We start from the raw sequence: 17,601 nt of genomic DNA, 5'->3' as shown, positions 1-17,601 counted from the left end.
CTTTCAATGCAGACTGACCACAGCGTGCCCCCTTTCAATGCAGAGAGACCACAGCGTGCCCCCTTTCAATGCAGACTGACCACAGCGTGCCCCCTTTCAATGCAGAGAGACAACAGCGTGCCCCCTTTCAACGCAGAGAGACCACATCGTGCCCCCTTTCAATGCAGACTGACCACAGCGTGCCCCCTTACAATGCAGACTGACCACAGCGTGCCCCATTTCAATGCAGAGTGACCACAGCATTCCCCTTTCAATGCAGAGTGACCACAGGCCGGTCCCCCATAGATCCCCATTAGAGCAGGCCTGACCAGGGTGAGGGTCCCCCATATTTATACATCCCTCTTTAGAGCAGGTAAGGGAGGCAGGTCCTCCATAGATCCCCCTTTAGAGCAGGCCAGAGTGAGGGTGCCCCATAATTATACATCCCCCTTTAGAGCAGGCAAGGGCAGGCAGGCCCCCCATAGATCCCCTTTTAGAGAAGACAAGGGCAGGCAGGTCCACCATCCCCCATAGATCCCCTTTTAGTGCAGGCAAGGGCAGGCAGGTCCCCCATAGATCCCCCTATAGAGCAGGCATAGGCCAGGGTGAGGGTCTCCCATATTTATACATCCCCCTTTAAAGCAGGCAAGGGACTCCCTTGCCTGCTCTTAAGGGGATGTATAAATATGGGGGACCCTCCCCCTGGCCTGCTCTAATGGGGGATCTGTGGGGGACCTGGGATGGCTGACCTGCCTGCTCTAAAGGTGGATTTATAAATATGGGGGACCCTCACCCTGGCCTAGGCCTGCTCTAAAGGGGGATCTAGGGGGGGGGGGCCTGGGATGGCTGACCTGCCTGCTCTAAAGGGGGATTTATAAATATGGGGGACCCTCACCCTGGCCTAGGCCTGCTCTAAAGGGGGATCTAGGGGGACCCCCTAGATCCCCCTTTAGAGCAGGCCTAGGCCAGGGTGAGGGTCCCCCATATTTATAAATCCCTCTTTAGAGCAGGCAAGGGCAGGCAGGTCAGCCATCCCAGGTCCCCCATAGATCCCCCTTAGAGCAGGCCAAGCAGGGTTCCCTTCCCAGACCTCCAGTTCAGTGAGTCCACACAACCTACCGTTACCATCCTCCTTTTCTTCTCCTGGTCAGTCAGACAGTCCCTCCCCCAGCCAGCCCAGAGTCAGTCACAGAGAGAGAGATCACTGCGCAGCCGCGCACGCAGGTCTCTCTCCAGTCTCCACCACCACTCGACTTTGTGGGCAATGCCAAGAGGTAGAGCCAAGCAGGAGGCGGGAGCGGACAAAATCCGAGGGAGGCCTGAGGCTCCGCCCCCGAGCGTTCACATCGCACCGGGGATTGAACTGAGATTCTTCTCGGCAGATGGGCAGAGTGACACTTGCGGCGCGGCGGACACTGCAAGGACCGCTCACGGACACCAGTGTCCGTGTGCAGACACCTTGCCGACCCCTGCAGATTGGCCAGTCCGGCCCTGCACGGGGCCCGGGGCCCCTGGACATCTGGGGCCCTGGGCAGTTTCCCAGTTTGCCCCCCCCTAATGCCGGCCCTGCCTCTAATCACCCCCTGCACCATGTCCGCAACCACTGATTAGTCATTCAAAAATGCTGATTTTGCCATTTTGAATACTTTGAAGTGCAATGGAGGGGTTTGGTGTCTTTTAGACCCCCGATCCCTCCATAAAGAGTACCTGTCACTGCTTATTACTGTCACATACCCCCGATCCCTCCATAAAGAGTACCTGTCACTGCCTATTACTGTCACATTCCCCCGATCCCTCCATAAAGAGTACCTGTCACTCCTATTACTGTCACATTCCCCCCCGATCCCTCCATAAAGAGTACCTGTCACTGCTATTACTGTCACATTCCCCCCGATCCCTCCATAAAGAGTACCTGTCACTGCCTATTACTGTCACATTCCCCCCGATCCCTCCATAAAGAGTACCTGTCACTCCTATTACTGTCACATTCCTCCCGATCCCTCCATAAAGAGTACCTGTCACTGCTATTACTGTCACATTCCCCCCCGATCCCTCCATAAAGAGTACCTGTCACTGCTATTACTGTCACATTCCCCCCGATCCCTCCATAAAGAGTACCTGTCACTGCATATTACTGTCACATTCCTCCCCGATCCCTCCATAAAGAGTACCTGTCACTGCTATTACTGTCACATTCCCCCCCGATCCCTCCATAAAGAGGACCTGTCACTGCCTATTACTGTCACATTCCCCCCGATCCCTCCATAAAGAGTACCTGTCACTCCTATTACTGTCACATTCCCCCCCGATCCCTCCATAAAGAGTACCTGTCACTGCCTATTACTGTCACATTCCACCCCGATCCCTCCATAAAGAGTACCTGTCACTGCCTATTACTGTCACATTCCCCCCCGATCCCTCCATAAAGAGTACCTGTCACTGCCTATTACTGTCACATTCCCCCCCGATCCCTCCATAAAGAGTACCTGTCACTGCCTATTACTGTCACATTCCTCCCGATCCCTCCATAAAGAGTACCTGTCACTGCTATTACTGTCACATTCCCCCCGATCCCTCCATAAAGAGTACCTGTCACTCCTATTACTGTCACATTACCCCCCTCCCCCCCGATCCCTCCATAAAGAGTACCTGTCACTCCTATTACTGTCACATTCCCCCCCGATCCCTCCATAAAGAGTACCTGTCACTGCCTATTACTGTCACAAGGGATGTTTACATTCCTTCTCACAGCAATACAAGTGATCCGATTTTATTTATTTTTTTAAACAGTGCTAAAAATAAAAAAATGTTTTTTTTTTTCTTTAAAGTGCCCACGTCGCCGTGAGCTAGCGCACGAAAGAAAGCGCATACGTATGTCGCGGCCGCAAATGAAAACCAACCACACATATGAGGTATCCCCATGATTGCCAGAGCGAGAGCAATAATTCTAGAAAAAGACCTCCTCTGTAACTTAGAATTGTTAACCGTTAACATTTTTTAAAGCGTCGCCTATGGAGATTTTTAAGTACCGTAGTTTGTCGCCATTCCCCGAGTGTGCACAATTTTAAACCGTAACATGTAAGGTATCTATTTACTCGGCGTCACATCATCTTTCATACTATACAAAAAAAATTGGGCTAACTTTACTGTTTAGTTTTTTTTAATTGCAGTGAAATGTATTTTTTCCCAAATAATTGCATTTGAAAACCACTGCGCAAATTCCACGTGACAAACAATATTGCAACGACCGCCATTTTATTCTCCAGAGTCTTTGCTAAAATATATATATACACAAAAAAAATTGGGCTTACTTAACTGTTTTTTTTTTTTTAATGCAGTGAAATGTATTTTTTCCCAAAACAATTGCGTTTGAAAGACCGCATACAACTTAAAGCTTAAAGTTGCCACGCAGGGCACATTACAAGAGTGCGATAGCAAATTAAACCTAGGCGCTACGAGCGCCATGTCTAAAGGGTGATCGAGAGGAGCCAGAGTTGCCACACACAGTCCAGCCACCCCAACTGGGAACTACCTGTGGAATGGGCCCGGGGCAACCCAACCCTCAGTCGAAGCACCCCCAAAACATGGCCGCAAATGGATCAAACGGTCCACTGCGAGAGAAGGCTGCAAAGAGGGGAGAAGAAGAAAGAAGAGGGGAGAAGAAGAAAGAAGAGGGGAGAAGAAGAAAGAAGAGGGGAGAAGGAAGAAAGAAGAGGGAAGAAGAGGGGAGAAGGAAGAAAGAAGAGGGGAGAAGAGGGGAGAAGGAAGAAAGAAGAGGGGAGAAGGAAGAAAGAAGAGGGGAGAAGGAAGAAAGAAGAGGGGAGAAGGAAGAAAGAAGAGGGGAGAAGGAAGAAAGAAGAGGGGAGAAGGAAGAAAGAAGAGGAGAGAAAGAAGAGGGGAGAAGGAAGAAAGAAGAGGGGAGAAGGAAGAAAGAAGAGGGTAGAAGGAAGAAAGAAGAGGGGAGAAGGAAAAAAGAAGAGGGGAGAAGGAAGAAAGAAGAGGGGAGAAGGAAGAAAGAAGAGGGGAGAAGGAAGAAAGAAGAGGGGAGAAGGAAGAAAGAAGAGGGGAGAAGGAAGAAAGAAGAGGGGAGAAGGAAGAAAGAAGAGGGGAGAAGGAAGAAAGAAGAAAGAAGAGGGGAGAAGGAAGAAAGAAGAGGGGAGAAGGAAGAAAGAAGAGGGGGAGAAGGAAGAAAGAAGAGGGGAGAAGGAAGAAAGAAGAGGGGAGAAGGAAGAAAGTAGAAAGAAGAGGGGAGAAGGAAGAAAGAAGAAGGAAGAAAGAAGAAGAAAGAAGAGGGGAGAAGGAAGAAAGAAGAAGGGAGAAGGAAGAAGAAGAAGAAGATCAAGGAGTAGAAAAATAATAACCTCAGTGAAGCCACACCTCACACCTTGTAATGGGAGTCATACCAATTTTTCCACACTTCCTATCTAACCGCCATCTTACCAAGGTTACCATTAGCTGAAGCAAACATAATTCCGTAGCTGGCATGCATTTGGACAATGTTAATGACTTCAGTAAGCTTTGGAGGGTTAGGATCTTTCAGTGCCTGACCAATGTGGCTAATTAGCTTTTACAGGAGAGCCAAACATCGAATGTTGTCAGCTGCAGGCATCATCCCGGTATACCCACTTGAAGTCCAGCGACGTGCCGGTACATCGTTGGTCGTCCGGTAGATATTTATTACATACAGTGGGGACAATAATGATTTGATCCCCCTGTAGATTGTGTAAATTTGCCCACTTACAAAGAAATGAAGGGTCTATAATTTTTATCATAGGTGTATTTTAGATGATAAAGACAGAATATCAACCAAAAATCCAGAAAAAAAATACATGATACAAATGTTATAAATTGAGTTGCAGTTCAGTGAGTAAAATAAGTATTTGATCCCCAAGCAAACCACGACTAAGTAGTTGGTGGAGAAACCCTTGTTGGGAAGCACAGAGGTCAGACGTTTCTTGTAGTTGGTGACCAGGTTTGCACACATCTCAGGAGGGATTTTGGCCCACTCTTTACAGATCTTCTCCAAATCCTTAAGGTTCCTTGGCTGTCTCTTGGCAACTCGAAGTTTCAGCTCCGTCCATAAATTTTCTATAAGATTAAGGTCTGGAGACTGATTAGGCCACTCCATGACCTTAATGTAGTTCTTCTTGAGCCACTCCTTTGTTGCCTTGGCGGTATGTTTTGGGTCATTGTCATGCTGGAAGACCCATCCACCACCCATCTTCAGTGTTCTGGCTTAGGAAAGAAGATTGTCATCTAAGATTTTTAATAGTCACCTACGGAGATTTTTAAGTCTTTTTAAGATTTTAAGAGATGTTTGTCCCCATTCCAAGTAAAAAATACTGATTTTAAGTGGCAGAAAAAGACCTGGTCCTTAAGTGGTTAAAAAAAAAAATGTAAAGCGACAATGTAAAATTAGAAAAATAAATAAATAACTAAAAAAAAACAATTTAAAGCACCCCTCCTCTCCTTGTGCTCGAGTGCAAAGGTGAATGCATGCGTCAGTCCTGCATACAAGCAAACAGCGATCGTCCCAAACATGGGAAGTATCACCGCTAACGTCAGATCATGAGCAGTAATTCCAGAATCAGATCTCCTTTGTAAATCTAAAAGGGTGACCTGTAAAGATTCCTAAAGTGTTGCCTATGGATAGTAAGATATACATGGTTTGTCCCCTCAAAATAACTCAACACACAGCCATTAATCTCTAAACCGCTGGCAACAAAAGTGAGTACACCCCTAAGTGAAATGTCAAAATTGGGCCCAATTAGCCATTTTCCCTCCCCGGGGTCATGTGACTCGTTAGTGTTACAAGGTCTCAGGTGTGAATGGGGAGCAGGTGTGTTAAATTTGGTGTTATCGCTCTCACTCTCTCATAGTGGTCACTGGAAGTTCAACATGGCGCCTCATGGCAAAGAACTCTCTGAGGATCTGAAAATAAGAATTATTGCTCTACACAAAGATGGCCTAGGCTATAAGAAGATTGCCAAGACCCTGAAACTGAGCTGCAGCACGGTGACCAAGACCATACAGCGGTTTAACAGGACAGCTTCCACTCAGAACAGGCATCGCCATGGTCGACCAAAGAAGTTGAGTGCACGTGTTCAGCGTCATATCCAGAGGTTGTCTTTGGGAAATAGACGTATGAGTGCTGCCAGCATTGCTGCAGAGGTTGAAGGGGTGGGGGGTCAGCCTGTCAGTGCTCAGACCATACGCCGCACACTGCATCAAATTGGTCTGCATGGCTGTCGTCCCAGAAGGAAGCCTCTTCTAAAGATGATGCACAAGAAAGCCCGCAAACAGTTTGCTGAAGACAAGCAGACTAAGGACATGGATTACTGGAACCATGTCCTGGGGTCTGATGAGACCAAGATAAACTTATTTGGATCAGATGGTGTCAGGCGTGTGTGGCGGCAACCAGGTGAGGAGTACAAAGACAAGTGTGTCTTCCTACAGTCATGCATGGTGGTGGGAGTGTCATGGTCTGGGGCTGCATGAGTGCTGCCAGCACTGGGGAGCTACAGTTCATTGAGGGGACCATGAATGCCAACATGTACTGTGACATACTGAAGCAGAGCATGATCCCCTCCCTTCAGAGACTGGGCCGCAGGGCAGTATTCCAACATGATAACCACCCCAAACACCTCCAAGATGACCACTGCCTTGCTAAAGAAGCTGAGGATAAAGGTGATGGACTGGCCAAGCATGTCTCCAGACCTAAACCCTATTGAGCATCTGTGGGGCGTCCTCAAACGGAAGGTGGAGGAGTGCAAGGTCTCTAACATCCACCAGCTCTGTGATGTCATCATGGAGGAGTGGAAGAGGATTACAGTGGAAACCTGTGAAGCTCTGGTGAACTCCATGTCCAAGAGGGTTAAGGCAGTGCTGGAAAATAATGGTGGCCACACAAAATATTGGCACTTTGGGCCCAATTTGGACATTTTCACCCAGCGGTTTAGACATTAATGGATGTTCCAGTATATATCTCACACTATATATTATATTATATTATACTATATAGTCTATATATATATATATATATATATATATATATATATATATATATATATATATATATATATATATATATATATATATATATATATATACAGTATATATACTTTGTTTCCTTTCCCTCTTTCCTGATAAGATCTCAGTCCCGGAAAGGACGATCGGTTCGCTGTTCCTCTTTCCTGCTCTCTGATATCATTTTGCGGTTTATGGTAGAAATTATAATTATATTCGCCCCCCCCCGGAGAGAGGCGGATGGGGCCCCGGCCACCACTCCCAGCCCTGAGCTCTGTAAACACAGAATGAATCGCAGGCAGCGTCGATTCCTCAGGGATTTTCTACCCCTTATATGGAAGTTGCAGCAACAAGTGCTGCGAAGAATAAAAAACGATCGATGGGCGCAATGTACAACTCTGTAACGCACTATTACTGGTAAATGATATGAAGACGCATGTATAGATCAGGGTTTGCATCACTCAGGAATCGGGCCACACAAATCTGTTCTAGGGAGGTGCTGATTGCACTATCTTTGCATCGTCTTATGATACCAAGAGGGGGGTCTGGCTGAACCCCCGTGGTTTATGGGGGACAATAAAGGGTGCACTCACCGGGTTGCGGGTGTGTTGGACCCTCTGGGCCGGCTCTGGTTGGTATGGCAGACACAAACCCATCACAGAACACTTCTCTACCAGGACAAGAGGAGAAATGAGTCCATGGAGTGAGGGGGAGGGGGAGGGGGGGGATGGAAATAGAAGATACACAAACTGCATCACAGACTTGGTATGTATGTGTCCGGGGAGGAGATGGGATGGAGCAATGTTCTGCAGATCTATAGAAGGGTCAGTGATGGAATAATCTGCAGAATATATCAATATGGATCTGTCAGGAGGGGGATGGGAGGGAGCAATGTTCTGCAGATCTCTAGAGGGGTCAGTGATGGGATAATCTGCAGAATATCTCAATAGGGATCTGTCAGGAGGGGGATGGGAGGGAGCGATGTTCTGCTGATCTCTAGAGAGGACAGTGATGGGATAATCTGCAGAATATCTCAATAGGGATCTGTCAGGAGGGGGATGGGGTAGAGCGATGTTCTGCAGATCTCTAGAGATGTCAGTAATGGAATAATCTGCAGAATATCTCAATATAGATCTATCAGGGGGGGGAGGGGGATGGGATGTTGCGATGTGCTGCAGATCTCTAGGGGGGTCAGTGGTGGCATAATCTGCAGAATATATCAATATGGCTTTGTCAAGAGGGGGATGGGATGAAGCGATGTTCTGCACATCTCTAGAGGGGTCAGTGATGGAATAATTTGCAGAATATCTCAATATGGATCTGCCAGGAGGGGGATGGAATGGAGCGACGTTCTGCAGGTCTCTGGAGAGGTCAGTGATGGGATAATCTGCAGAATATATCAATATGGATCTGTCAGGAGGGGGATGGGATGGAGCGATGTTCTGCAGATCTCTAGAGAGGTCAGTGATGGGATAATCTGCAAAATATCTCAATATGGATCTGTCAGGATGGGGAGGAGATGGGATGTTGCGATGTGCTGCAGATCTCTAGGGGGGTCAGTGGTGGCATAATCTGCAGAATATATCAATATGGCTTTGTCAAGAGGGGGATGGGATGGAGCGATGTTCTGCAGATCTCTAGAGGGGTCAGTGATGGAATAATCTGTAGAATATATCAATATGGATCTGTCAGGAGGGGGATGGGATGGAGGGATGTTCTGCAGATCTCTAGAGAGGTCAGTGATGGAATAATCTGCAGAATATATCAATATGGATCTGTCAGGAGGGGGATAGGATGGAGCAATGTTCTGCAGATCTCTAGAGAGGTCAGTGATGAAATAATCTGCAGAATATATCAATAAGGATCTGTCAGGAGGGGGATAGGATGGAGCGATGTTCTGCAGATCTCTAGAGAGGTCAGTGATGGAATAATCTGCAGAATATATCAATAAGGATCTGTCAGGAGGGGGATGGGAGGGAGCGATGTTCTGCAGATCTCTAGCGAGGTCAGTGATGGAATAATCTGCAGAATATATCAATATGGATCTGTCAGGAGGGGGATAGGATGGAGCGATGTTCTGCAGATGGATGATGGAGGATCGTGATCATCAGATGGAGGCATGCCGCTGTGGATGATGCCGGCTCACAATCCTCTTTGGCTCAATCAGCCGCTCCCAGGCAAATTGACGTTCTTGTACGGCGCTCACTCTCAGGAGTCTAGGGGGCGAGTGTGCGCTGCCAGCATCACGCTCCCGCCCCTGTTCGTCAGCGGCTCTGATTGCCGCCTGACACCTGCGATCGCTCCCCGCTGAGAGAGAAGAACGGTCGGATGTTGTAAACACAGCCGACCGTTCTTCTCCCTGGAATGATCACAGAGCTCCTGTGATCCTTCTATATAGGATCACATGTCTCTATGGTCATTCCACAAGCCACGCCCCCCACAGTTAGAAACACGCCCCTAGGTACACATTTAAACCCTTAATCACCCACACTGTTAACCCCTTCCCTGCCAGTGTCATTAGTACAGTGACAGTGCATATTTTTAGCACTGATTACTGTAGTAATGTCACTGGTCCCCCAAAAGTGTCAAAAATGTCAGTTAGGGGTCCGATCTGTCCGCCACAATGTCGCAGTGCCGCTAAAAATCGCAGATCGCCGACATTACTAGTAAAAAAAAAAACAATAAAAATGACATAAATTTCCCTTAGTTAGTAGACGCGATAACTTTTCCGCAAACCAATCAAAATACGCTTATTGCGATTTTTTTTCACCAGAAATATGTGACGGAAAACAAATTGGCCTAAAATGTTAAAAAATTTTGATTCTTACATTTTTTCGGGGGAATTTCATATAAAAAAAATGTGAAAAATATTGTTATTTTTTCAAAATTGTTGCTCTTTTTTTGTTTATAGTGCAAAAAGTAAAAATCGCACAGGTGATCAAATACCAATAGATAATTATAAAAGAAAAATTTCCGCGCTAATATTATAACAAAGTGAGTGACTAAGAATGAATGCAAGCAGCTAGCACAAAATCAACTAACAGTGATCCATGAATACAATATATCCAAAAAGTGCAGCGCTAGAAGTGAATGAATGTTGCAAATGATTGTAAACAAGTGTAACTACAAAGTCATAAAAAAATATGCAAAATTATACAGAGGGGGGGTAGTGTCCAAAATAATGAATACAATTCCAAAAGCTGGTGCAAATAACATAAATCCACATGCAGGATATTCAAAGAAAACTCTTTCCGGTGACACCAAGGAGAAGTGTGAGAAGGGGACTGCTCTGTGCACGAGTATGGCAAGCAGCTTACCAGAACTCCATGGCTACTCAATTTAATGAGACAGCCTCTCCCAGCAAGTAGTTATACCAGTGTGGTCAGTAGATGTCAGGCTCAGGCACTTCAGAACTTCGTGGCTACTCTTTTCAATGAGACAGCCTCTCCCGGCGAGTTGTTATACCAATATGGTTAATAGATGTCAGGCTTAGGCACTTCTTAGCTACTCCATCAGACATAAATGAATATGTAGAAAGAAATAGAGGCCCATAGCGTAATCCCGTAATATATAGACAAAATTTATTTAAAAGAACTACTTACAAATTGAAGGTATATGACAGGCATGAAAAGTAGGCTGATCATGGATGAAATCGCGGCGTCCCGCAAGTCTCCAAAACAGCGTGGAACAATGAAACAGCCGGCTCCGTAAGGGGGCGTGTGGACGTTACGTCTGGAGTCGCCAACGTTTCGTCATCAAAAGACGTCGACTGGGCGTGACTCCAGACGTAACACACACGCCTTTGTACCCCCACATCTATATTGAGTGACAGCTATGTCCGCCTATGATTGTTAAGCGCGGAAGCGGAAGTAGTGTACGTCCGCCAATGGCTGTTAAGCTCAGAGGCGGAAGTCGGATTGTCACATGGTAAACAACAATAATAAGGAAGTGACGAACTACCTAGTACTCAACCCCCTCAAATACCACCAAAAGAAAGCTCTGTTTGTGGGAAGAAAAGGACGTCAATTTCATTTGGGTACAGCGTCGCACGACCGCGCAATTGTCTGTTAAAGTCACGCAGTGCCGAACCACAAAATAGGCCCTGGTCTTTGAGCAGCCAAATCCTCCGGGGCTTAAGTGGTTAAAGTAAGGCAGTGCCGAACCGCAAAATATGGCCTGGTCATTAAGGGGGTAAATCCTTCCGGTCTTAAAGTGGTTAACATGTTTTGAATATAACTGAATTTTATTGAAATAATTTGTTAGGCTTCTGTATACAGTATATAGTTACATAGTTATATATTTACATAGTTAGTCAGGTTGAAAAAAGACAAAAGTCTATCCGGCTCAACCAATAAAAAACAAAAAACAGTATTAAAAACCCAACCATACAATCCCATATACACAATCCTATACCCTCCCCAACCATACGATCCCATATACACAATCCTATACCCACCCCAACCATACGATCCCATATACACAATCCTATACCCTCCCCAACCATACGATCCCATATACACAATCCTATACCCTCCCCAACCATACGATCCCATATACACAATCCTATACCCTCCCCAACCATACGATCCCATATACACAATCCTATACCCTCCCCAACCATACGATCCCATATACACAATCCTATACCCTCCCCAACCATACGATCCCATATACACAATCCTATACCCTCCCCAACCATACGATCCCATATACACAATCCTATACCCTCCCCAACCATACGATCCCATATACACAATCCTATACCCTCCCCAACCATACGATCCCATATACACAATCCTATACCCTCCCCAACCATACGATCCCATATACACAATCCTATACCCTCCCCAACCATACGATCCCATATACACAATCCTATACCCTCCCCAACCATACGATCCCATATACACAATCCTATACCCACTGTTTATACAGAAGAAGGCGAAAAAACCCCAGCAAAGCATGATCCAATTTACTACAGCAGGGGAAAAAATTCCTTCCTGATCCCCCGAGAGGCAATCGGAAATTCCCTGGATCAACTTTACCTATGAATATTAGTAGCCACTTATATTATCTACACCTGGGAAAGAATCCAGGCCTTTTTTTAACCACTTCAATACCAGGCACTTTCACCCCCTTCCTGCCCATGCCAATCTTCAGCTTTCAGCGCTCTCACACTTTGAATGACAATTGCGCGGTCATGCTACACTGTACCCATATACATTTTTATTCATTTTTTTTCACACCAATAGAGCTTTCTTTTGGTGGTATTTAATCACTGCTGGGTTTTTTTACCTCTTACCAAAGAAAAAAGACAGAAAATTTTGAAAAAAAAAAACGTTTTTCTTATTTTCTGTGAGTAAATTTTGAAAATATTTTTTTTTCTCCTTCACTGATGTGCGCTGATGAGGTGGCACTTATGGGCACTGATGAGGTGGCACTTATGGGCACTGATGAGGAGGTACTAATATGCTGTACTGATGGGCACTGATAGGTGGTACTGATGAGCACTCATAGGTGGCACTGATGGGCATTGAAAGGCGGCACTGATTGGCACTGAGAGGTGGCACTGAGGGGCACAGAGAGGCAGCACTGATGGGCGGCATTGATGGGCACTGACGGGCGGCACTGATGGGCACTGACGGGCTTCACTGATAGACACTGATGGGCAGCACAGATGGATGAGCAGGCACTGATGGGCACTGACTGGCAGCACTATGGGCACTGGTGGTGGGCACTGATTGCCACTGTTTTTCACTTTTCTGTAATCAGGGCACTGATGATCAGTGCCCTGATTACCTGTCCTGGTCTCCCCTGTGAGGAGGAGCCGCTGATCGGCTCTCTTTGCCTCACACTTTGACAGTGTGAGGCGAGGAGAGCCCATAAACGGCACTTCCTCATTTACTTGTGACCGTTAGGGATGATCGAACGGTTCGGGTCGACCATCAGTTCGGCCCGAACATTGGGTGTTTGAGGTTCGGCCGAATTTAGAACTTTTTGCCCAAAAAGTTCGGAATTCGGCAACCAGAACCGACCAAAATGCAATGGTTCAGGAAATGGGCTTTAAAAGCCTGTGATTGGACCAGAACCATTAGCAAGGAGAATGCTAGGAATGTGATTGGAGTGACTAGGGGGTCCCTAGGCCAATCATTAGTGAATACGCCCCCCAGTATATAAAATAGCCTCCGCCAAATTCCTAGCATTGTTATACAGGACATGGAAGAGAGTGGAAGCAGTTCTGTTAATTTTACTTTAAAAGTGTAATTTAGCATTTATTAGTGTGAGGAAAGGGATATCTAGTGTAGTTAGAGTTCTCCTTTACACTTTAGTTAGCTTCAAAAATTGAGTTTCTGTAGGGAAAGTGTTAAGTGTCAGGGTGACCGTAATGTAGTGTAGGGTGAACTGACAGTGACTGCTATGGCAGGGTGACCAAACCCTTCCATAGCAGGGTGACCGCTATAGAGAAAAGCTAGTTTCTCTCAAGTCACTTTCGCTGCAGTAATATGGCTTCGCTCCTGTCAGCATTCTTTATGCTGCAGGTGTTGCTAGTGCTTTTTTGAGGACATGTTTGGAGTCAGACATGACATCTGAACATGTGTATAGGGGGTATATATACACACCCATGTCTGTATATATACACCTGCACATATATAGGTGTGAAAGGAGCAGAAAAAACTACTTGCGCTAATGAAATAATTAACACCAATATAGTTACGCTCCTATCACACCTATATATGTCTAGGTGTGTATATACATATAAGTATGTGTGTATATACACCACTATACACAAGTTCAGATGTTTTTCCTGCCTCCAAAGAACCCAAAAAATGCCCAAAAAAACGCTTGCTACTAAACCGGCAAGGTGTGAAAAGCGAGAAGCAAACAACCTGTTTTATAAGTGACAAAATACAAACAATCTTTTTTTTTTTTTTTTCTGGTTCTGGACATGCTACAGAGCTGAAACTTCACAGTTACACTTTTTAGACCCCCCAGGTACTAAATCCAAAGCAATTATTATTTTTTTTTTTTAATTTTTTCAATAATTGGCTCTCTATCAAAAATGACAATTTTTAAGAACTTGTTTTTTGTGTGATTTTGTGTCTGGGGGGTCTAAAAGGTGTACCTGTGAAGTTACTCATATAGGTGTAAAAGGAGGGCCCCACCATCCCTGCTCTACTGAAAAATTATCTTTTTTTCTGGTTCTGGACATGCTACAGAGCTGAAACTTCACAGGTACACCTTTTAGACCCCCCAGATACTAAATCCAAAGAATTTTTTTTTTTTTTTTTTTTTTAATTTTTTCAATAATTGGCTCTCTATCAAAAATGACACTTTTTAAGAACTTTTTGTTGTGTGATTAATAGTCCCTGGGGTATGACCCAGAACCCTAGGCACTTTTTAGGGGCATTTATTGGGTTTTAGGGCTTCAAAATGGTGTTTTTTGATTACCGAAGTTCGGGTCCCATTGATTTCAATGGGGTTCTGAAATCCGGGCCGAACTTTCGGGAAGTTCGGATGTTCTGGCCGAACCAAACATTTCTCGAAAGTTCGATCATCCCTAGTGACCGTCTGTGATCGGACACAGCCGATCATATGGGTAAAGACTAAGAGCCATGTCATTGGCTCTTTGGCTCTTTACCAAGATCGGGGTCGCGCCGTGTCCTAGCAACACTGCGCGGCCACGATCGCCGCACTGTGCTCCCCAGGGGGCGCGCGAGAGAGGCCGTTCTGGTGCACCGTCATATGACGGTGTCCCAGAACAATAGCTGCACCGCTCTGCCGTCATTTAACGGTGGGCGGGCAGTAAGTGGTTAAGCAATCTAGTGAGCTTGCCAAAAACCACCTCTGGAGGGAGTCTATTCCACATTTTCACAGCTCTTACGATGAAGAAACCTTTCCGTTTTGGAGACGAAATCTGTTTTCCTCTAGACGTAAAGAGCGCCCCCTTGTCCTCCGTGTTGACCTTAAAGTGAACAACTCAACACCAAGTTCACTATATGGACCCCTTATGTATTTATACATGGTGATCATATCTAGGGATGATCGAACGGTTCGGGTCGACCATCGGTTCGACCCGAACATTGGATGTTCGATATTCGGCCGAATACCGAACTTTTTGCGGCAAAAGTTCGGTATTCGGCCACCAGAACCGCCCAAAATGCACTGGGACAGGAACTGGGCTTTAAAAGCCCGTGATTGGCCCAGAAACGTCTGCAAAAGCCAATGAGGGGGCAGGAGTCTCCTAGGAACGTGATTGGAGTGACTACGGGGACCAGAGGCCAATCAGGAGTGAATACGCCCCACACTATATAAGATGGCCCCGCCTAACCCCTAGCACAGTTATCCAGAGCCTGTTGAAGAGAGTTGAAGCAGTTCTGTCTGACTCCTGCTTGCTACACTACATTTCCTACATATCGAGTGGTTCTAAAACTCCATATAGCAGAATTGGATTTAGCTTACAGCCAGTGTAGTTAGATACAGCGATTGTGCTGGTTCTTAGAGTTAAAAAAAAAAAAAAAAAAAAAAAAAAAAACTTAAGGGACAGTGTCAGTCTTCTGCTGTATGGAGCTTTCTATTTAGTGGAAAGGGATATCTAGTGTAGTTAGGGAACTTTGTACTACATTAGTTAGATTTGAAAATTTAGTTTCTGTAGGGAAAGTGTGAGGGTTCTGTTTAGTGAGCACGTGGCACAGTGCTGCTGTATCACAGCAGGTATTCGTGCTTGCTAGGCAGCAAAATACAGTGACAACTTAACGCCTGTTGTTCAAAGCGTTAGGTGCACTGTACAAAAGCCTTTGCAACTGTGCGTGACACGCAACTGCTGTGCTGTATCCAGCGACAACTGTGGGTCGCATAGCAGTGTGCGTTTTTCACCGCACACAGTTGCCAACGCATCAGTGACAACCTAACGCCTGTTGTTCAAAGCGTTAGGTCCACTGTGCAAAAGGCTTTGCTACTGTGCGTGAACCGCAACTGCTGTGCTGTATCCAGCGACAACTGTGGGTCGCATAGCAGTGTGCGTTTTTCACCGCACACAGTTGCCAACGCATCAGTGACAACTTAACGCCTGTTGTTCAAAGCGTTAGGTGCACTGTACAAAAGCCTTTGCAACTGTGCGTGACACGCAACTGCTGTGCTGTATCCAGCGACAACTGTGGGTCGCATAGCAGTGTGCGTTTTTCACCGCACACAGTTGCCAACGCATCAGTGACAACCTAACGCCTGTTGTTCAAAGCGTTAGGTCCACTGTGCAAAAGGCTTTGCTACTGTGCGTGAACCGCAACTGCTGTGCTGTATCCAGCGACAACTGTGGGTCGCATAGCAGTGTGCGTTTTTCACCGCACACAGTTGCCAACGCATCAGTGACAACTTAACGCCTGTTGTTCAAAGCGTTAGGTGCACTGTACAAAAGCCTTTGCAACTGTGCGTGACACGCAACTGCTGTGCTGTATCCAGCGACAACTGTGGGTCGCATAGCAGTGTGCGTTTTTCACCGCACACAGTTGCCAACGCATCATTGAGAAATATGCCTGGTAGACCAAGAAAAGGCATACGTGGCCCTGCTGCGGAAAGGGGCACAGCTTCTAGGGTGTCTAGAGGCAGGGGTGGACGTGGTGGTCAGTCCTCAGCCAGGCCACCATTTGGATTGTTCTCCGGCAGTGGCCAAGCTATACGTCCACAGTATGTACAGGAGGTGGTGGACTATATGAACAAACCCTCATCATCGGCATCATCTGCAACTACAGTGACCCAGGCAGAGAAAAGTGGTCAGTCTTCTGCAGTTGTCAGAACAAATACAGATGAGTCCATGTCCACCTCATGTCCTCCCTTAGACCCAATTTCAGACATGGCAGAGGAGTCAGCTGAGCTGTTTGACCACAGTGTCGGCCATCTACTCCAGCCTGATGCTCAGTCCTTTATGGAGTCTGATGTTGGGTCTGAGTTTGAGGAGGAGGCAGAGCAAACAAGAGGGGAGAGCAGACGGCCCGCTCCATCTAAGGCCGCACCTGTTGTCTCCCAGGCCAGGCCTGATGCTCAGTCTTTGATGGAGTCAGATGTTGGGTCTGAGGTTGAGGAGGAGGCAGAGCAAGCAAGAGGGGAGAGCAGACGGCCTACTCCATCTAAGGCCGCACCTGTTGTCTCCCGGGCCACTATACACACCTCATCTTGCTGGGCCTTTTTTGAGACATCCCATGCAGATAAAACAGTTGCGATCTGCAAGATTTGTAAGAAGGGTATAAAACGTGGCAAAAATGTCAATTACCTGGGTACAAGCTGCCTAAACAGGCATTTGACAACCCACCACTCGGCCCGTTGGCAGGAGCATTTAAAGAACCCACAAAAGGGCCAAAGATTGGTCAGTCGGCCTCCTAGTTCTCCTCGCGCTCCTCCTCATGCTCCATCTGCTCCACCTGCTCCACCTGCACATCAGTCTGTTCCTGGTCCTGCTATAGTCACTCGTCACCTGTTGGCAGCCTCCACTGGCAGGGATGATGATATAGCAGGCAGTGTCGCATCTACCTCCAGCACACCACCAGCTGTATCATCTAGATGCCAAATTTCGATTCCACACATGCTGGAACGAAAAAAAATGTA

The 17,601-nt window shown here is 46.5% G+C and overlaps 1 long non-coding RNA gene across 1 annotated transcript in view; it reads right to left on the bottom strand.

Annotated features, from left to right (window-relative positions):
* The window catches only part of LOC309547180, a 38,825-nt gene extending 31,104 nt beyond the window's left edge, over nt 1–7,721 (bottom strand). Inside the window, exon 1 of the long non-coding RNA XR_014224960.1 lies at nt 7,599–7,721. This is a non-coding gene — a long non-coding RNA (uncharacterized lncRNA). The remainder of the gene's footprint in view (nt 1–7,598) is intronic.
* Between the last annotated feature and the right edge of the window lie 9,880 nt (nt 7,722–17,601).

Source organism: Pelophylax lessonae (assembly GCF_965119305.1).
Source record: "Pelophylax lessonae genome assembly, chromosome: 2".
Taxonomy (NCBI): Eukaryota; Metazoa; Chordata; class Amphibia; order Anura; family Ranidae; genus Pelophylax; species Pelophylax lessonae.
The sequence above is the reverse complement of the archived record's forward strand: the minus strand, read 5'-3'. Positions and strand labels throughout refer to the sequence as shown.